This window comes from Dermacentor albipictus, chromosome 2 (genome assembly GCF_038994185.2).
Source record: "Dermacentor albipictus isolate Rhodes 1998 colony chromosome 2, USDA_Dalb.pri_finalv2, whole genome shotgun sequence".
Classification (NCBI taxonomy): Eukaryota; Metazoa; Arthropoda; class Arachnida; order Ixodida; family Ixodidae; genus Dermacentor; species Dermacentor albipictus.
The window spans coordinates 900,698-922,969 of record NC_091822.1 but is presented as its reverse complement, the minus strand read 5'-3'; the positions used below and the strand labels follow the sequence as shown (position 1 = coordinate 922,969).

At 46.0% G+C, this 22,272-nt stretch overlaps 2 long non-coding RNA genes across 2 annotated transcripts; one reads left to right on the top strand and one right to left on the bottom strand.

Moving 5' to 3' along the window:
- Window positions 1-898: 898 nt before the first annotated feature.
- Window positions 899-9,147, top strand: LOC139055843 (uncharacterized). Its single transcript, XR_011511932.1, has 3 exons — window positions 899-2,046; window positions 2,178-2,473; window positions 9,038-9,147. It is a non-coding gene; the product is annotated as an uncharacterized lncRNA (long non-coding RNA).
- Window positions 2,287-21,350, bottom strand: LOC139055844 (uncharacterized). The gene is made up of 4 exons (XR_011511933.1): window positions 21,223-21,350; window positions 18,224-18,256; window positions 2,503-2,736; window positions 2,287-2,422 (listed from the first exon to the last, which is right to left on the bottom strand). It is a non-coding gene; the product is annotated as an uncharacterized lncRNA (long non-coding RNA).
- Between the last annotated feature and the right edge of the window lie 922 nt (window positions 21,351-22,272).

The window sequence follows — 22,272 nt, the reverse complement described above, 5'->3', positions numbered from 1 at the left end:
AAAGAAGGCAACACTAATACAAGACATATACAGTTGTACTTGTAGTGGCTTGACAATCAAATTTTATTGGGGGCTTTATTATGTGATCGTTTATGTGCTCATTGAAATGCGTGTTTAAGGACTTTCAGAACACAAACTTACTTGTGGTAGGAAAGATAGCTGTTTCCTAGCTGTAGTCTAGTGTCGCACAATGGGTACCCGCAGAGCCACGCTGTAACGCTTCGGAAGTGGTACGCCAATATAAAATATGATGAAGCATACTCGTAGGAGGCCACTAGCGTCCTAGCTAGCACTGCAGCAGATGTGCTTAAAAGTACTTGAAGACGTTCAGCAATCGTGACAGCCGACGCAACCTTTCGAAAGAGCGAGAGAGTTCGCAAGTGCCTGTCGTCTGCGAGAAAAGTCTCGCGTTTGCAGCGAGCAGGCGTCGTAGCAGACGACACTTGTAGCATTCCGCTCAAGGTCGCAACGCTTTGTCACAATACAACATTTTTATTTCCAGAAATACTTGATGAGTATTTTTGTATAAGTACATGCACGGTTGTTTTGCTGTTGCAAAAATGAATAAATAATTATTCTTTGACGTTAAATTGGGAACAGAATCGCACAAGTATGCATACCCTGGTGTGTCCTGGTAACAAACCAGAGTAAAACATGCTTCCATCTCAAAGTCATACAAAGTTTATGTAGCGTGTTGTACATTATATAACATACTGCAGAAGTAGAGTTAGATTTTACGCGATAATATTTGAGTATAGCTTTGTTTACTGCGCCAGAAACAAGAAAGTGTCTGCGTTCACCCGGTGAACGCAGCGCAAACGTTAGGTTCACCCAAACGTCACGTCCGAGACGCCACATCCGGTCTTTGTTTTTTTCATGTCTGTGATGTCACATCCGAACTTTTTGGCGGCATAATATGGCATATATGGCAGGCTCGGAGTGCACGAAGCGGTGGATCGCTTATTTTTCGGGCTTTTGCTTCTCGTAAGTATACTTCGTCTTTGCGTTTGATGTGCATCTACTACGCGTAGCTAATCTTTCGACTGCATGATGCCATATATAGGTGTTCTGTGATGATACTTTATAGCCAGGTTCCTCACGAGCTTTTGTGATGCATTGCAGGGACCGCCACACCGGCCAGCCAGTGCTAGTGTCCTAATGCAGAGAACGTATATTACACGGAACTGCGCTCCTTCAGAGTTATTTAGAGTCTTTGTCAGAAGCACGTAACAGTAACATTACTTGGTTACGGTGCTGCTACATGGCAGAATATTTGAATGGCAGATGTCCCGAGTGCGGCATGTAAGTACGTACGTACGCGCGCTTGTTTAGCCTAAATAAGAGTTTCTATTGTTCCCCAATGGAAATGCACATTCCTGATGCACGGTTCAGATCTGCCGGCTAAGGGCGGTAGTGAATAAAGTCACCAAATTGCGGCCTCGTTGCGGTCTCGCATTGCGGCCTCATTGCACGGTCGGGAAAAATTGCTTTAGAACCAAAATTTCGCTGCGCTGTCAGTAGCCATTCACCGATATTCCTGAACGCAGTGTCATTCAGCGATGTGCACAGCTGTGGCTGATTGTAGAATGTGGGCTGTGACAGGAGTGATGGGGACCATGCTCCTGCCTCGGCCAAGGTTGCAGCGATTTCAGAGCTGCAGGGAGCGCCCAGGCAGAACCTAATCTCGGCCCTATGCTGCAGCTCCAGCTTCTTGAGACGGGCACGTGGTAGTGCCATGAGTGGGAGGACGTACCGCAGGCGTGAGGTGGCTACTGCATGGTACAGCCGCAGAGCCCACCTAGTGGTGCAGCTCTGTCCTCGGGCAACAAGCTGGGAGACTGCCTTGTGGACCCGGAGGACCTGGACATGCAGGGTCTTGACAGCAGGCAGCCAGGTCAGCCGGTGATGAACGTGTAGCCCCGGGTACGTCACTGCCAGGCTTCAAGGTCGCCTTCCAGTTGCAGCTGTGCAGCGGGCGATTGCTCTTGGGTGGAGCAGCATGGCCTCGGTCTTCCTTGCCGAGATGGCAAGGCCAATGCAGCTCAGGTAAGCAGCGGCGGTGTCGAGCGCTCTTTGCAGAGCCGAGCGCACACTGCTGTGGCTATGTGGTGGATTTCGCACACATAGGGCGATGTGGTCCGCGTTGATGGAGGTATTCACGTGGTTGTTGGGGTCAGTCTGCAGGACAGCAGGCAGTCGGGCCAGGTTGAACAGGAAAGGGCTCACCACTGATCCTTGTGGGACGCCCTCTACCAAATAGGTCCAGGGCCTGCTGAACGACTGGATAGGGCAGGCCGTCAAAGGCCCCCTTCATGCCGATAAGCACCAGGAGCACGGCGTCACCGCAGGCCTTGGCCTCTTCCAGCGTGGAGACCACGTCCACGATGGAGTCCGCACTGCATCAGCTCCGCCGGAACCCTATCTGCTCATCGGCCAGAAAGCAATGGTCTCCATCAGCTTGCAAGCAGCAGAGGTGAGTGAGACTGGCTGATAGGAGCTCACGTTTTTCAGCCGGCCTTCAGGATGGGGGCCACGTAGGCTGTGCGCCATGACTCCGGCACCTGCCCTGACTGCCAGATGTTTAAGCAGTCAAGCAGGTGCAGCTGCTCGCTGGTGGCCAGGTTGCGAAGCATTTGGGTTCCTTGTGCACTGGGCTCCTGGTGCACTGCGATGCTTGGAGCTCGTGCAGCGTCAGCGGGTCCTGGTAGATAGCCATAACCTGGCTCGATGTCCACCCTGGGTGGTGAGAGAGAAGGGAAGACGGAAAGGCAGGGAGGTTAACCAGGCTGAGTCCAGTTTGCTACCCTACACGTGGGGAGGGGAATGGGGAGTGAAAGAGGAAGAGAGAGAACTTAAGTGTAGGATGTCTATAGTCGGGCACTCAAGTCTGTTGCCCTCAGGTAGCGAAAAAGTGCTCGGACTGCTTTCTGGGCCAATGAACTGTGAGGCCAGGCTCCCAAGACTGGATGACAGGCCATTTACGGAAGCGAAGACCCTGTGTGGTGGTTGTGCAGGCAGCTAGGCAGGCTGACGGAAGGCTGCCCTACCTTCAGGATGGCTGCAGTGCGTGGTACAGCCGGCGCAAACTGGTTGGCGAGGAGCTCCGCAAGGGCCTCTTCGCTGATGCTCAGCGTGATGGCCACGGTGAGGACAGGTTGTAGGCTTCCTCTCCTGCTGGTGAGGGATTTGAGCAGTCTCCAAGCCAGGGGTCCCCTGGACCTGCCCTCGATGGCAGAGCAGAGGCGTCTGCAGCGGGCATCTGCACGTCTGTACTCGGTCCAATGCTCTGCCTTGCCCGTCCGGATTGCTCCACGCTCCATACGGCGCCTGGAGGCACGAATGTTGAGCAGGTGGAGGTCTGGAGCGGGGGTATCTGGTTGGGTAGAGCACTGAACGTTGGCAGCCTGAGCACAATCCACTATGGCGCTCAGGAAGTCACGGCCATCGTCCAACTTGCTGCAGTGCTTCCGGAACAGGGACCAGTCTGTGACGTAAGTTCTTGACCTAGGCCTTCTCCCAGACCTGGGGCTGATCACAATAGGGAAGTGGTCAGACCCCCATTTGTCCGAAGTTGTGGCCCAGGAGTAGGAGCACTGCTCAGTTTTGAGGGAGAGGTCAATGGCCGTGCGAGCTCTGCGGTAGACGTAGGTGGGCTCCCTGGTGTTCCAAGGTCAGCAGGCCAGCTCAGCTGATGGCATCTGTGAGGCCTTTGCCTCAGCGGGTGCAGCTGCGGCTTCCCCAATCCGTGTGGTGTGCGTTGAAGTCACTGCACAGGACTGCATGCCCACCAAGGCGAACAGCCAGGTGGATGAGGCTGGAGGGATCCCACGGCTTTCCTGGACGGATGCAGATGCTCGCCACAGCCGTGTCCTGGCTGCCAAGGCGTACCACAACGGCGCATGACTCCAAGGGGCCACTGGCGATGTCAGCAACAGGTAGAACAGCACGCGCCAGGGTGCTGCGGACATAGATTGCCGTGCGTGGCTTTCCTGGCTTATGGGCTCAATCTAGGCAGGGTGCCGCAGTGCAACTGCGTGTGGCACAGGTGGTGGCACCCGAGTAGTCGGGAAGCCGTAGGTTCTCGGCCACGGCATATGTCTCCAGCAGTGCGAGTACCGTATAGTGCCGAATATAGGTTGAGGTTTTTTCCCAAAAATATTACTAAGGCTACGTTCACACTTGGGAAACCGCAAGCGGACGGAAAAGCCAAAGCGGCCGGATAATCTCTTTCGCGCACGTACAAAACGTTCACATTTGTTTCGCCACTGCAGCGGAAACCACGTCCGCTTTCGCCCACATTTATCTAGTTTGCGTACGTTTGTCCGCCTGGTGGCACTGTTCATCACACTATTTCAAGACATACGTTCATTCATTGACCCATCAGTTACTAAAAACTACCATTTCACGCAACTGCACGTGTCGTTTCTAACTTTCGTCTACCATGGAAGATAAAGAAGACATAGTTTCGATAGCTTTAGCTAGTTGCTTTTCCTAAAAATAGACCATGAGCAACGGAAAACGTTACGTTTTACGACCGGATGTTTACATGCGATTGCAGCTTCCGGTAAAGCGGAACGTCTTTCCGCTTCGCCTGGGCGGAAAAATCGGTCCGAGACCGATTTTTTCGCCGCCTGGTTTTCCGCCCGTTTCTCCGCCTAGGCGGGCGGATTTTGTCAAGTTTTTTCCGCTTCCGCCTGCTCCAAGACCAAGTGTGAACGCAGCCTAAAAGTTCACCCCTTGACTTACATACCGGCCCTTGGCACAGCATGAATAGTCGTCTGGCAGCATGTAGGAGCGCAGACCTTTCGGCATCCGCATTGTTATCGCCCCCTTGGTGACCGACGCGGCCCAACTCGCGGGCGCTGCGCGGTTCTTTATTCTGACGAAGTTCTTTATTCTATGGCGCAGTGCACCCGGAGCTCAAAGACAGGGTGGCGGATTTTGTCCGCGAGCATCGTGCCAGATCTTTGCCAGTCACAGCAGAACTCATCTGCATCAAAGCTATTGAGATCGCCCGAGAATCCGGACTGCCCAAGGAACAATTCAAGGGCTCCATTTATTGGGTTCGTCGCTTCATGCAACGCAAGGGATTCGCACTTCAACAGCGCACATCAATCTGGCAGAAGCAGCCAGAGGCATACGAGGACAAGTTGGTCGAATTCCAGCGCTATGTTATCCGTCTCCGGCAGCAGCATGGCTACATGTTGGAACAGATCGGCAACGCTGATGAAACGCCGATGTGGTTCGACATGCCGTCGCTCACCACAGTGTGCGAACACGGCACAAAAGAAGTCGAGCTTCTTTCTACGGGGAACGCGCATTCACGGTGATGCTCGCGTGTACTGCAGATGGCAGAAAGCTGCCCCCAGACATAATATTCAAGAGGAAGACGCTGCCGAAAGAGGCTTTCCCACGGGATGTCGTTCGCGTGAATGAAAAGGGCTATATGGACGAGGCCCTCATGCTCAATTGGATTAAGGCCGTCTGGAATCGGCAACCAGGGGCACTCTTGCAGTGTCCGAGCATGCTCGTCTTGGATGCCTTTCGCGGGCACTTGACCGCAGGATTGAAGCTGGCACTTCACGACGGGAGGACGGAACTCGCCGTCATTCCGGGAGGCATAAGATAATGTTGTGTAGAAAGAAATCGGCGACTTCAGCAGCAGTCCAGGATGGTAGAGATGCTGTCTCCGCATAGCGTGTTGGATGGTCTATGGCCGTTGCAATCCAACGATTTCCATGTGAGGTCATGGGAAGAGGACCGTACAAGTCTATTCCAACTGCTTCAAAAGGCGAAGCGGGACAAGGCAGAGGTTGTAAAGAGCCAGAAGGAGCTGTTGGGTTTGCTTTGACAATGAACGCAGGGTGCAACATACTTCGCAACGGCTGAAGATGGGCCAGGCCAGGAGCAGCAACTTCATATTCTGTTGTAAGTCTTGTGGTAGCCTAGATGACCAGTCGTCGCATGATCGTGAAAGGCTTCAAGCACCTCACATTGCAGAGAACATGGTATGACCGGGACCCATTTGTTGCCATCGATGTGATAAATGTTGCGATGTAAAACCCCATTGTGCAGCTTGAATTGATTAAGTTGTCGACGAAGTCAGGCGTTTGGAGGTGACGAAGAATCTTCCATGCGTTGGAGAATAGTTCAGCAGTATGGGTCGATGCGTTAGTGGGACACAAGGACAGATGGACTGTTGTGTCTTAGCCATTCGAGGGCTACAATGGGTAAAGCCGATGAAGAGGACTCAGGACGTACACAATCGCGGAGAGGTTATGGTGAATCGTCATGATTCAGCAGAGGGTAGCAAGAGAGAGCATTGGTGTCTTGATGCTTCTTTGCAGCCCTGTAGGTGACATTGAAATCGTACTCCTGTAGGTGAAGCACACAGCAACCCAGGTGACCTGATAAATTCTTTAGCGATGAAAGCCAGCACAGTGTGTTATGGTCGGTAACGACTGTGAAATGGCAGCCATGAAGACATGGGTGAAATTTTTGCACGGCCCAACAGCAAAGCACTCCTGCTTGGTTATGGTGTAGTAATTTTCTGCACTGGTTAGTGCATGACTAGCCTAAGGAATTACTCGTTCGCGGAATGTGTTGTCGCATTGTAGTAGAATGGCACCGAGACTGACTGCTAGCGTCGGTGTGAAAGATGGTGGGCGCGGTTGGATCAAAGTGGCGCAGTACTGGGTCTGACGTCAAGGCATGTTGCAAAAGCAGGAAAGCATGTTCACATTCGTCGGACGAAACAAAGGGTGCATTACTGGGGAGGAGCTGATGGAGCGGGGACGTAAGTGTAGCGAAGTTGCATATGAAGTGCCGGAAGAAGCAAGTCCAAGAAAACTGTGCATGTCTTTTTGACGCAGTGGACACAAAATTCGAGGATGGCAGTAAGCTTCTCGGGGTCCGGACGAATACCTTCTTTGCAGACTATGTGCCCCAGAACTTTGATGGCCTTGCTGGCCAAACTGCATTTGTGTGTGTGTGTGTGTGTGTATGTGTGCGCACGCACACGCGCGTGTGCGTGTGTTGAGCTGCAAACCAGCATTTGCAAGACAGGCAAGGACTTCATCAAGATGTTGCAAATGTTGTGAGAACATGGTTGAAAACACAATGTCGTCGAGATAGCACAGACAGGTTTTCCATTTCAAGCCACACAAGACTTATCGATCATGCGTTCGAATGTGGCAGGCACATTGCAGAGTCCAAAACGCATCGCACTGAACTCGTAGAGCCCATCAGAGGTAGCAAATGTCGTTTTTGCTTTGTCAGATTTGGACATCGGTATTTGCCAGTAGCCTGGTCTAAAGTCAAGGCTAGAAAAATACTCAGCACCGTGGAGTGAATCTAGTGCATCATCCATCCGTGACACGGGGTGAACATCTTTGCGCACGATTTTGTTCAGCGCACGGTAACAGACGCAAGAACACACTGAGCTGTCTTCGTGACAATTGCAACGACATGAGTGTCAACAGCTCAAGTGACAGTTGATCCACGAGGCAACAGTTGGGGTTCGATTTGGTTTATTGCAGTAAGCAATGCAGACCCCTCAGAGAAGCGAATAAGGCGAGGGGTAATCAGAATTGCTCGAGATAGGGTATGGTCATAGGGTAGAATGAATACGCCGCCATCCACAATGTTACAGGAGTTGACACCTATAATCTTTTCTCTAGGTGGCCAAAGAACGTAATCGGAAGAGGTGACGAGACGAATGCATTCTTCCTGGTTAGGAAGAGAATTGCCAGTGGCATCATCCAGTTGTGTGAGGCGCTGACGACAAGAGATAGAAGCAAACGCCAAAGATAAGAAGTCCCACCCCAAGATGAGTCATGGGTCACTCACGAAATACGGCAAAAACAATGTGGTGAAGAATTTAGTCTATGGACACACAAACAGGACACGGTGCGATTGGACGAATAATAACCTTGGCCGCTGCACAAAGAGAAAGGCCGGAGTAAGGCAATTCTTGTGTTTTATAGAGTCCCAAACAGTCACATGGCAATAATCGCCAAGCGCCTTGTAACATGGAGCCACCTCAGAATTGCGCCAAACAAAGATGATGGATGCAGCCAGTCTTGCCAGATAACTACATTTTGACTATTCTGTATTGTTTGCATTTTTTGTGTAAAAGGAATTGTCGCAGAGAGTTTTATCTTCAGTGGCCTTCAGTTGACGTCATCTGCTACAACTAGCACATAAGTTAACTCCATAGCACCACTAGGATGGAGACATTGTGTCGTGGGGTGCTTCCTTAAAAGTGGACAAGAAGATTCTAAAGGAAAAGTGTGAGATGGTCACAGTAATAACCAAGGCATTTGGCATGGGAATGACCCAGCTATGAAAGTATTATCAGATGTGGACAAGCATATAATACTAAATGGCGCCTTGCACGAGTCCCAAGTGTCAAATGTAATGAGTATTGTGCTTTGAAAGGGCCAAAAATGTTTTGTACATGCAAGGGAACACTATGGGCATTTGATAACAGTTGCTTAGATGTACTACATTAACAGGAACCAAACGAACTCCCTTAGACATAAGCATGCAGCAAATTCAAGGACTAGATGAAGCTTCAAAGAAGTAACTGCATTTCATGTAGGATAGGTGTGAATGACCTTTGTGCATGAGATCAGTGACAAAAACACTAAATGAATGCAGTACAGTGTCTGTATCATATCTTGTGCAGACCAAACTAGCCTGGAGTTTCAGCGTTCCTTGTCAGTTCATTTAAATAGGCACTACATTGTTCAAAGTGCAATATTGTTCTACAAAACATAATATGCAAGATGTAGCATGCTAACCCTCGTGGCTCAACAACTACTGAACCGAAACCTCAATGAGCAGTGAAGCTTCCTTGTAATTTTCATCGTAACCATACGTTCGCTCTTGAAAGTGAACCTCTTTAGTGAATTTGCTTGTGTATTAATTTTTCTTTAGGCAAGTATTTTTTATACATGTTAATGTCTCAATCGTGCTTTTTCTTTCCGGGGCTAAAACAAAATGCCTCTTATTTCACTTTGATCTTTTGACCTAGGAAGCCATCATCTGGTGCTGTGTACAGCAAGCACATGCTTCGGACAAGGAGGGAGCCAGCACCATATCTACATCAGCAAGAACCTCGGTGCTCAAAATAAACATTTTCTGTGCAAATACCTGTCTTTTTATACTTCCAGCATGAATTAATAAGTTTCTTTTGCCTTCACATGCAGGAAGGTTTATAGGAATAAATAGTGACTGTTGAATGCCCAGGAAAAGCCTTGAAGCCATTCTACTTGCACAGTGATAAAGTACATGTGTACTTGAACTTGATAGTTCAGAAACGAAAGGCAAAGTAACAGGCAAAATGCTCGGGGCAGCAGTCGTATAAATGGTAGATGAACACAGCTAATTGTGCTGTCCAGTTTCATTCAGTTTGACCAAATGTTGCAAGAATTGCCTTCAATATGAATCATTCAGTTTAGCCAGCTAAAGTCGAACTCGTACAAACTTTGGAATGTCTGCTGGGAATTTTAGCATAAATGGTATGTGTGCATCCTTCAGCAGCACCACAAGCCCAGTAAGGTTTTTGCGTTACTGTCCCCCCTCCCTTGGGGTTATTGCAGTGTCTACTTCACGTGCTTGAGGGTATAATGGAGAATGACTCCATTCTCCAATGAGAAGGCTATATAAATATGCAGGACAAGAGCTTGTAGGCCTGGTTATAAGCATGAATTAGATATGTATAGACCAAAGGCAATATGAATACAATATGTTAAATTGCATCCATATGTGGGAACTGCCCACATCAAAGGAAAGAAAGTGCAATACTTGCAACCTACCAACATAAACATCAGTCTAGGGAAGGATTCTGTAAGGATCCACTAAGTGGACTGTTTCAGCACACACCAATTAGGTAGAGCTATAAGCTGGTAGAGCAAGTGGCAATCATCACCATGGGCTCTCGTGCTCTATTCATTCAGCGTGTACTGGAATGGACAGTCCACTTAGTCAATACTTACAGACTAGCCCCCTAGGGCTGTGGAAGCACGCAGTATATTAAGCTTAAGTCTGGAGTGCTACCTTCTGCGTATGTGGCAAGTCCTCCTGTTTACCTGTTCCTTTCAACTGAGAGCTGAGCACTGCCTAGGTTAAGTCAGAAAAAGCAACCAGCGTCCATAGAATTCAAACTATTACTATTTGCCCTATATAAGGGGACAGTGAAGCCTAAAATGACACTTGACTTGGGCCATATTTTTCACGATATGCCCGAGAATATTGGGATTTCCCATCAATTTTACCCTTCCTACATCACATAGTGAACAACCTGAAAACTTAATACTGTTGCGCAGAGCGATGAAGGGTCAGGATTTGAGCGAGAAAACAACACATGACACCTGAGCGCAAACTATGAACTGGTTTATTTTTCTGCAAGTGAAGCGTACATAAAGCATACACGCATGCACAGGAGTCCTCTTCCCGGTCTACCTACACCCTCTATTGTCAGTGATTATGCTAATCTCTTTATTGCTGAGTGAAATAGATGGCGGGCTGACACATGAGCCCTGTGGGTCCACCTTGAGGTTGTATGCTTCCACGACTTGTCTTTTCCTTTGGTTCCTACTTTTCAGCAGAATCATTCCCTTGTGATAATCACCAGTTGATAGTTTGTGCTCAGGTGTCTATTGTTTTCTCGCTCAAGTCCTGTTCCTTCGTCACTCCGCACAACAGTGTTAAGTATGTTGAACCAACTAGCACACTGCACAATTTTCCTGATCTTGAAAACAATTGTAAACTAAAGTCCGTGAGAAACAAAGTGTTCTGTCATGACATACAGATTTATGCATGACCACTTTGCTATATAAAAATACAATTTTAGCCAATGTTAACGAAGAGCTTCACTTCTGGAGTTCACTTAAATAATGTCTGTGATGCATTGTGACAGTATGAGGTCCTGGAGATCCCACTGTGGAGATATGTCAACATTGAGCCTATTCCTGTTTAATGTATGGATAGATGCCTTCACGAAGAGTTGGAGAAACTGCACAATACAATGTTTTATATCACATGTAATAATTATGCTGTGATAAAGCGTACACGCTGAGCTTAATGTTTTAGAAAAGCTCAAGAAAAGGCTCCAGAATAGGTATGATGGATAGGCAACCTTTATTTGGCTCTCTTCATAGTGAAATCTAGACGCATCACCTCAGCCACACTTAGTAAAATCTGTGGGCTCGTACTGCCCATGCCTTTACTGCACAAGTTGCCTTGGTGCTCCCAGTCTTGACAGGTAACACTTAAGCACACTCTCATGCACGTGTTTGTTCCAAAGCTACAGCTGCTAACTAAAGTAACTCCCACATGCGATTCTGTAACTCTAGACCTAACTGCAAAAACGCATGCAGTACTACGAGTTTGGCATGGAGTCCACATGACATGTGCACAACTTCAAATTTCGTATAGGCAACAGATAACTGGTAACCTGTTAGAGTAACAAAATGGATGCCAAGGAAAATTCACCCAAAGCCTTAGGCAGGAAAATGATCGACTGACTAAAAGCTGGCAGGGGTATTGCATTTGACATGATTGAAATGAGCTGCAGCATGGCATGGTAACTGTGGCAGCCTTTACAATGCCGCGCTCTCTGAATTACACTTATGTGCATCCATATGCTGCAGCGACCAACTGTTTTTATTCAAGAAAGCCAGGTTTGTGGTTCAGCACACATCATACGCTGGCAAACTCACTGATGAGTCAACTCCCTGAGATCATCCCATGAGTCTGAGTGAGCCCAGCTGAGCAGTATTTTGGCGAGTTTGAGCCCGAGTGAGCTCGGCTGAGTAGTATATACTACTCATAAGAATATATATCCTTATGAGTTCAAGTGAGCAGCTAATTATAATTTTGGCGAGTCTAAATAGTGAGTTCCGATTATTTTGCCAACATATATATGGTCCGTGTACTTTCGAAATTCAGCTACGAGACTTGCGCATAGGTTGGAAATTAAGCTACTCGCCAAGTGACTACTGCATAAATGATCATAGAGCTAGCGAAGAACGATACGCCTTAATGATGCAGCGTGCCGCGCGGGATCCATGTGTGCAGCGTGCCAGTGGATGGGTGCGTGTTTGGGAAATTAGGGGGTTTCGACCCATCCACAGATAATTTACATAATACCTTTCTCCATAGTGTATTATTGCGATAGCAATTTTTGGACACCCTAAGCGAATTTTCGCCATCGCCCTGATGTTTGGTTTAAAGTCCAAGTGTGACAAAAATTATAGTGCTCCGTTGCATCCCACATGCTGGGGTTAATTGCGAATGAAAGGGTGCGATTGTGAGCCGAGAAGGATGGCAGCTTTATGCGCGCTGTCCACGTCCCGTGATCAAGTGCGCGCTAGGGTCAGAGAGCGCGCGACGTCTCTTGCCTGGCCGTGCCCGTGCATATGGCTGTCCGCGCGCAGCAGAGTGCATATACACGGCCCGCGCGTGCCACATTTTTTAAAAGTAATTTGCGGCCGGTGTAAAGGCGGCAAGCCGACGTGGCTGCTGGTTTCACGAGTGTCAATAGGAAGTAGCGATATCTAAGTTTCGGGCGAAACTTAGAGAACAGTGACTTCCTTAGAGGGGCCAAAATTTTGGGGCGCATGAGCGGCACCTGTAGTAGAATGCAGTGTTCCATTGTAAAAAAAAAATTGATGTAACAAAATAGAGTGCTGAGTGTTACGTCTTTGTTACATCAAGGTTCAACAAAAATTAAGCGCTGGAAATCAGCGCTGGACGCACATGCAACTCCTTACTCCACACTGAAAACATTTTTTTAAATACTTTGTACATTTGTATAAATCCCTACCTGCGGATATTCCTCTGGTTTAGCCTAATTATGTGCTGCCTACTTAACTTACTGACGCAGCATACGTATCATTGCGAAATTTATAATTTTTTGCTTTTAGAAAAAGCATCGAGTTATTGAATTTTGCGAACAGAAAAAAAATTGCAACTTCCAATATAGCGCGCTTCCTAGGCTATTAAATAGCTACAATGTTCAAGGAACGTACTGTTTCCATGAGTGGTTTACTCATGCAGTAAGATGTACTGCTCCTACACCTTGTAATAAAAAGCATATGCATCGACACATAGCAGCTGATATTCTTGCTTATTTTCTCATCACAGAGGTAGATGGGGCACATGAACCAATATGCTCACACAAATCAACGTGACCAACTACTGCGGAGACATGGCAACGAATTCTTTGTTTACCTTGTACACCACAAGTGCGAGGTTTGCGCATTAATTTGACTTCATGAAACCCTATTTATACTACAGGCTTTACGGCAATGCTTGCATGCAGTGCGGTGAAGCGCTCGACGAAACTGCACATATTATATGATTTGTTTGATATTAACTCGAGATGCAAACGTTTGTGCAGGAAGGCAAGCAATGTTTCCATTCACGCAGCGCACCAAAATAGCGAGGTATATGCATTGATCTGGTTTCATGACATCGTACTTTTGCCACTAGCTTTACGGCAGTGCTTGTGTATAGTGCTGCGAAGCACGACGGAACTGCACGTTATTATACGGTGTGCTTGAAATCCACTCGAGATGCAAACGTTTGTGCAGGCAGGAAACGAATGATTTAATTCACGTAGCACAACGCGAGAGCGCGCTCTATGCAGTCCTTTGATTGAATAAAACTCTATTTCTGCCACAGGCTTCACAGCAATGCTTGTGTAGAGGGCTGTGAAGCTCGACGCAGCTGTAACAACATCCCACAGTACACCCGATTTTTACCGAGTTTGTTTTAAAGGGCCCCTCACAGGCTACATAACAAATTTTGGTTATATACTGAAAGTTGTTACGTGCCCTCTAAGAAGTGTTCTACCGTAAGCATTTTTCAAATTGGTTCATTAACAGCAGATAGAGAATGATTGAAGTGCCGCGAACGCATGATTTCAGGAGGCGAGCGTCGCCGCCTATATAAACACTCTCTCGACATTCCCCGTTTCGCCTGTGTAAGCAAATTTCCTTCACTGCGTTCTCCCATACCGGAGCCGAGGGGTCGCGGCGGGTATACCCTGCCGTCTTCTTTTTTTTACCGTCACCGGCACACTTCCGGTGACGGTGTCGCGCGAGCTGTTGCGCTTGTCTCGTTTCCTGTAGCGGACGATAATGCGCGCTCTACACGAGAACACGTGATTAGCGGTATAAGTCAGTGCCCCAGCACTGAGGCAAACGCGAGAGGATAAAAGAGCATTCATGATCGCAATGCTGGAACACAGTAGACAATGACGTATAGTTTCGTTCTCTGCGCGCATGCAAACGTCGGGAAAAGGAGACGAAACGGAAATTCATCTCTCTTGCTACAGTGCGAAGTAAAACAAAAGCACCCAGACATTCGGGTTGTATTTTTCATTATTTCTCTAAACTTTAATTAGTTCACTGCAGCAACAGATTCAACAAATAACTGATGCTGCCTTGAATCTAAGTCACGTGTCACTCTGAGTGCCATCACAGCACAGCCTGTGCTCCTATGCAGCAGCAAAGTTACGGGCATTCATCTGCTTGCTGCTGCGATAACATTATGACACTTTAACTCAGAGGTACGATTTTTGTTGCGCGAGATTATAGATAGCCAGTAGACTACTTGTCTGATGTTAAATGCTATGACCCACTGGCAATCCACGATGCACTCAACGAAAACGTTTTTATGCTGTGTGTGGCGTGACTCACCAGTGACCCACACGCAAGAATTCTCGCTCTTGTGTTGCCATCTGAGGTTTGAAATTGCAACTAATATATATTTTTATTGCATTGGACATGGGGTGGCATGTTTGTTTCGGAGAGTGGAGTGGCGGCGCATTTCTCAGTTGGGTTTCTTGCAAACTTTCGCAGCAGTCTTTGAAATACGTGCCATTGGAATAAGTACCTGCATTTTTCTTGCAACTCCCAAACTTTTCAGCGTGTCTAATAGATAGATCCTCATGCCCCTTACGGATGAAAAAAAAAAAAGCACAATGCAGAGGAAACAAATAAACTTAGTTTTGGGCCAGAGGAATGCACCAGCAACTTCGCGATCACCAGCGGATGAGTCAAGTGCTTCAGTGTCAGATGTTCAGCAGTGGACAGTAGTGACAAAGATAGTGTTTACGAACCATCACAGACCTCAGCCAGCATGTCGAATGGAGAGTCAGACCTGACTGATGATTCTGAGGTGAATGATTCAGGATACAATGCTCTCATTTCTCTCAGCCCATCTCTAGAGAAATGGACACCGGCAACAACCACTTCGCCTAGTGTGACACCACACGTACTCTAGGCCGCCCACTATCATTCAGTTGCCATCTAGCCGTTATGCCCCATCTTTATGTTCACTGTTTATTACGGATGACATTTGGCAAATGATGGTCAATGAAACAAACAGGTTCACACAAGTGTTGAAGTCAACTACTCCTAAATCTAAATCACGCTTGAAAAATTGGACGGAAACCAATGCCAAAGAAATTAAAGCATTTATTCGAATACTGATTTGTATTGGTCTCCTCCGTCTTCCTACTCCCAAATCTAAATCAAAGTTGAAAAATTGGATGGAAACCAATCTCCAACAAACGAAAGCATTTGTTGGAATACCAATTTGTATTAATCTCGTCCATCTTCCTATCCGAGTCACTACTGGGCAAAAAGTAACCTGTATGGTGTTGAACTCATTCATCAAAATATGAGCCGTGACCGCCTTTTCCCTACTTTTGAGGTTCCGGCATTTTGCGGACAATTAACTGGTTGCAGAGTTGCAGGATCATGTCTTTAAGATCCATCCTCTGGTAGAGAAATTGAACCAAAATTTTTGCCACTGTGCTTGAGCCAGGAAAGGAGGTTGTGATAGATGAAACAATAGTGCCATGGCGTAGCAGACTTTCGTTCTTACAGAGTCAGGCTGTTCAAGGCATGTACCAAAGACGGTTACAGGCTAAAGGTTGATGTATATGCCGGAAAGTGTGACTGAACAATTGGCATCGGACATGCCGAAGATGTATGCTTGAAACTCCTGCAAAATTACAAGGAAGTTGTGTGCCCGCTGTCCGTAGACAACCTCTACATGAGCTTGCCGCTCACTTTTCGCCTTCTAAAGGAAGACACTTTCATTCGTGGCACAGTTTGCTCAGTGAGGAAAGGGCTGCCAAAAGATCTCACTGAAGTAAAGGTTGCAAATGGCAGTGTTACCGAACTTCAGTCCAAAAATGGAGTGAAGGCACTGAAGTGGATGGACAAGAGGCCTGTTCTGATACTCACATCTGTCGCCAAATATGAAGCAACTTTGGTGGACAGTGGGAAGAAAACAAGGGACAATGCACCAATCATGAAACATCAGGCCGGTCTCGATTACAATGCAGCAAAAAAGGGCGTCGACTATAGTGACCAAATGACGTTATACCACAACTGCCTTAGAAAAGGACTCAAGTGGTACAGAAAGGTAGCTGTTGAGTTGCTTGTTGGATGTGTCATCATAAATGCGTGGAACATTCGTGGCATGCTTGAAGGAAACTCTACGCCAATTATAAAATTTCAAGATGAACTGGCTCATTCACTGTTCGGCCCTCGTCAAGACAACATCGAAGAAACTCGTGGGAGAAGTGTCCACATGCTAAGAAAAACTGGCACATCGGCACACGACACTCAGTGGCTCTGCACTGGCTGCTATGCGGCCAACAGTACCAGCAGTAGCCCAAACACTATGGTGAGAGTGAGAAAAGTGACCACTTTCTGTGAATAACGCCCCGGCAAGCCATTCATCTGTTTGTTGTGCTTTAATTCTAAGCACAAGTAACCTGAGAAGCAAGCTAGCTTCAACTGTAAAATGAGTAGGATGAAAACTTCAAGACATGGCTAATGTTCATACTAAATTTTAGCCTTTCTCTAACTAATAAATATTTCTAACACAGGAACTGACTTCTTGTCTTTTTTAATGGCAAGCACTTTGTAGTTCAACATAGGTTTCTAGCATCTTGAATCCATTGAGGGGCTACAGAATGTATTAAAGAAAGCTAAAAATGCATAATGTTGTGCTAATGTGATCAAGACACATGTACAAGAAACTATAGTCATTAGTTCGATGAGGACAGTAATGTGCTTTAGCAAGTTAGAACTTTGTTACCAACTTGCCCACATTCACATCTTAACAGATTTAACAATGTTTCCACTACGTGGAGAACCTTGATCTACAGTGCTTTTATCATACTGAAGAAGGTTGGTGTTCCTATTATAACACGTGTACTTAAGAAGCTCAATCTCTCAGGATTTCATGTTGTTTTACTTGACATAAGCTTACGAGGCTTACAGATTACGTGCTCGTATCTCAACGTAAACATTTACTTCCTTTTCAATGATTTTCATTTCTGTAAAAGCACAGTAAATTTCGTCAGACGAGAAGTGCAAATGTGTTTTTTATTCTTTTATACGTGGTGCTTGCTATTATACAACTTACTTATATCAGCTTGCTTGTTTAGAAAACTCATAAAGAACACTCCCCCCACCTTCTTCTTTCTTCTTTTACTTTCCATTGACTCTGACTTTCATTATGCTAATAAACTTCAGAAGAGCTTGCTCTCAGGCTAGTTTGTACACACTGCTAAGAATGAAAAAAATGGAGAGAAAACGGGACAAGAAAGAAAGGCCTACAGAATGCTGATCTGCGCGCGGCAATCTATATCAAGGACGGGGTGCTGGACCAGGGAAGCTAAGAAGCCGCCACAACAAACTATGGGAGCTAGGTGAATGGCCTCGATGTCCACACAGAAACATAAATATAGGAATGTTATAGAATGCTGTGTCATTCAACAACCGCGTGAGTGTTGAAAAGCGGGACAGTGATTAGCTGAAAAGAGTTTCAGAGAGCTCCAGGGAGTGGGGAGGATGATACAGTAAGGGGGCTAGGGTGGTGACACGCATTAAGGGCATCAAGAATGAAGTGAAAAATTATGGGACATAGGGGGATAGTCTCATCACTGCTCGATCGCTCAACACCAGATAGCTGTGGCCAGTTGCCTTAGCTGAGATTCACCTACCCTGTCATAGCATGTGCTGTGCTTGCTGCTTTGCAGTCTTTAGAATAGGCAGGTGTCAGGGAAGCATGCCCATAATGCCTGCAATTAAGTAATAGGCGACTTGCAAAATAGTGCCCGCTCTCTTCCATACACAGCCATGGCTGAACCACTCACTAGCAAATCTGGTAAGAAAATAACGCTGACCTTCACTGTTACTTGGGCTGCAACAAGTCTGGGCTGCAAACAAGAAGACACAAGACAGAGCGCTGTCATGTTTTTAGCACAGTTCACTTTCCTAAGTAATGTACCAACAAGGTGATAATATACATTATATAAATACATCAATTTGTAAACAAAATGTTATTTTTAATATAGTCATTTTTAAAAACAGCACAAGGATGATAGCATAATTTTAGGCGTAGTCTAAGCAATGAAAAACTTTTGTCAGAAGTTAAGCAAAGTTCTGGCAACGTAAAAATGTGCATCCTCATTGCTAAAGCATTCCTGTCCGGGGAGTGCTAGGAGTTTGCCTTGGTGTGATGTAAAACCCTTCACACATTTATATAGTGCTAGAGAGAGAGGTGATGGGGGAGTGGTAGTGGCCAGTGGAGAATCCTTCCCTGAAATGAATTTCTGGCTACATCACTGAATGTCTGCAATGCCTTGTAATAGCAATAGGTCTTGGATGGAAACACTATAGATGATACCAGTGAACCTATTGAGCCTATTCCTGTTTAGTGAGGTGATGTATGTTTTCCCAAAGAATTATAGAAACTGTACAATGGAATGTTTTGTACCACCTGTAATAACCATGCTGTAAGAAAACAGAAAGGCTGAGCTTAAATGTTGTAGGAAATCTCTTAAGAGGCTCAAGGATCGGTAAAGATGACTAACTTCTGTATTCTCCACTCAACCCTCCACCTGGATTCAAATGCACAGCAGCCCCACTCCTTGACACAGGCGGTTGCTTAGCTTTAATTAAACTTCATGTCAATTACTGTGAAACACAGCATCGTCTTCAGTCAAGGGGTGGCACTGCGCTCATCTCAGTAGAATGAAGCTTCCAGTCATAGATGGTTTCAGAATACAGGGCAAGTGACCTCACATTTTACTCTCTTCGTCGTGAAATCTAGACACCAAAGCCTCGGTTTGAACAAGTAATGCTTTAAGCGCTCTCTCATGCATATGTTTGCTTTAAGGCAGAGTCAGCTTACTATTTCCTGCTTCTGCCACATGCAAATGACACAAAAATATCTCAATAAAATGATTGTGATTTAAGTGGTACACAGTCTCTGCAATGTGATTAAATGTTTGTAATAAAAGAAGCACTACTCATGTGCTGGTCAGCATCAGCAGCATTATGTTCACCAATATAGCTCTTTTGTCTCAATATATTCAATATTGTTGCAAATTTAAGAGGTTTTGCAGCTAACATGTAGCTGTCAACTTGTGTCTCGAGAACATACAGCTTTAGTTGAGAGGAGCACTATATTGCATGAGACAAAGGAGCATTTCTAGACTGCTTGTTTTATTTATGTGTGAAAAACAATTGTGAAGGTTTTAATAGCAAAGTAATACAGTAGGTGTTGGCAACGCGAACAAGCCATGCAAAGTGTATGCATTAGAAATGAACTATCCAGATGAGGACCCCCCACCCCACTGATATATGTCAATGCTATAATATCAAATGCTGTGACATTTAACACATATGGTGACTAAAAAAAAAGGATAAATAAAGCAAGAGCAGCATTAATAAAACAACAATATCAACTGCAAAATTTATACAATTTTTCTCAAAACTTTTATCTTCGCATAAACTGTGGCTTCACACACTGTGGGCACTTTTGCTAACAACCTTCACATTTCACTAGTGCTAATTCTAGCTTCCCTTTAGCTTCTAGCTTGATTCTAGCTTCCAGCTCAACTGCAATGTTTTGAACGTCAGGGCATGTGCAAGTGAAAATTAGTTTGTGATGGCCATGTGGATCTGTTTCTCTGCCTGAATAATAGGGAGAGGAGGGCAATATAATTGCCTTGAGAACTATTAAGCAGAAGCAGCATGGTGGATGAGGAGCAGTGGCCGGGATAAAACATTTCAGGACTTCAATGTAGTAAGGATACAGGAGTCATATGATTAACTTCGCAAGAATATGAGGCCATTATAACACTAAGGGAAACAGACTGGCCCATCACACTGAATTTTCAAATATCGTAACTGGTCTAGAACACCTTGCACAGCTGCTGTAATTAGGAAAAAAAAAATGTAGCATTGTCTTAAAAAGACAGCTTTTTTGTTTGTTTACTCTTGCTATGCCACTGTACACATTATTACTATTACTTTTTTTTCTTTTGGAACAGAAAGTCACCATATGCCTGGAGGTTTTAGATCACCTTCTTGGTGTGCTCCCGATATATGAACAGTTCGAAAACATTAACATTGTTGCTTGGTTTATTGCTCAAGTAGAGCGGCACGTAACGACTGACTACGGAACCAGGCGTGTGAATATGCACACCCTGTATCCAATCAACCCCTATATCAATCAATTTTGTACAATTAGACCTCCATATATTGAACTTTAATGTAACAAACCGTTTTACTTTGCAGAACTTATTTGGTGTGCATATAGAAATCTTCAATTTATTGAATTCTGTTTATCTGCAATTTCAATTTACGGAAACTATAAATTCTTCTAAAATTTAAATGAGGATATGTGTTGCATTTGAACTGTAAATTCTATGGACGTACAAGCGCTTTCCGGGAGTAAAGCTTCACGATTTCCTTCCAAAGTTTATTCGACTTAAGGACAAAATTCTGCAGCAAAGTTATAAACGACCACAGGTGACAAGCAGCTGAATGCGAGGTATCTGGTACAGACCCACGGGGGAAAACTTAAAAACCACAATAGCACACATTCAGGCGAGTATGTAAACAGGCGAACTAAGCAGGGAACAAAAACAACACAGCACTGCTTTCATAGGTCCCGAATGATCAGAGTTTCGTCAGAGTTGGTGCAAGCACGCATCCGCAGATAAAACGGGCTCCCACCGTGCATTGACCAATACTTCGAGAGGTTACAGCACTTGTTTCTGCTCTGATCGTATAGTGTTCGAATGATGTCGCGACAACGCAAGTACTTGCAATAGGGGCGACGACCTTCCACAACTCCAGAACATCACAAAAGACCGTTTGCACATGTACTAACCAGCCAAACAAACTAACCACGGCAGCGAAGACCACTTAAATCGAACATACAACGCAGAAACACCTCGTAAAGGTTTCACCATAGAGAAAGGTTACACCTTGTTGCACAGACGCTCACAAGAAATTCAAGAAATGTCTAAAGCGCACTACCGCCGCCTTTTAAAAATCCAACGGGAGCCAAGCCAAATCAGTAATAAGTTGGCTATTTGGGTGAACGCAACGCACCCGTTAGAACCACCGGGTACGCCCAACGCCGGCCATATGGCTAGGCAAATAACGCGTTATCAAAGTAAAATCTTCATGAAACGTTTCCATTCACGCATATTACATCTTTACTCACCCACGATGCATGACCAAGCGAAGAAAAGCAGGAACAGACGACCAACTGTTTCAAAGCGAGCGCGAACCTTGTCGTCTGTCGTCCAACTTTAGCGGCCCACTGATACTTTTTACGTAACATGTGGTTGTACACACAATAACAAGTTCTCATAGTTAAACAAAACATGTTTTCGCGTAATAATAAAGCTAAAACAGCTTTTTACGTGCTGTTTTAGTAGAAAATGAATCATTGTCACAGACGGAACGGTATTTGCCAAGCGCGTCTTCAAGGTGTCCTGAAAGTGTCTGCGTTCACCCCACGGAGAAGGAGCGGCCCTACCCCCTCCGCGCGCTAGGAGAAAGGAAGGAAGGAAATCAACTTTATTCAGGTCCTGCAGGCCACGAGAGCTTTGGGCTCTCATGGAGTGGGCGTCTCCCACGACGGAACCGGGAGGTTGAGTTTCCTGGCGGCGTCGTGGACCTGCTGGACGGCCCAGAGTTGGAGAGCGAGTTCTTCACTCCGGATTGCCTCTTCAAACTTGCGCTTGTCCTGGTCGTAGTTTACGTGAGCTTGCGAGCACGGCCAGAGTAAATGATGTACGTTAAGGGATGTATTGCAATCGGTGCAATGAGACTTGTCGTAGAGCTCAGGCATGTAATGGTGTAATCTGTTTTGAGTGGGGTATGTGTCTGTCTGTAGCATTCTGAGTGTAACCCCTTGAGCTCGAGTGAG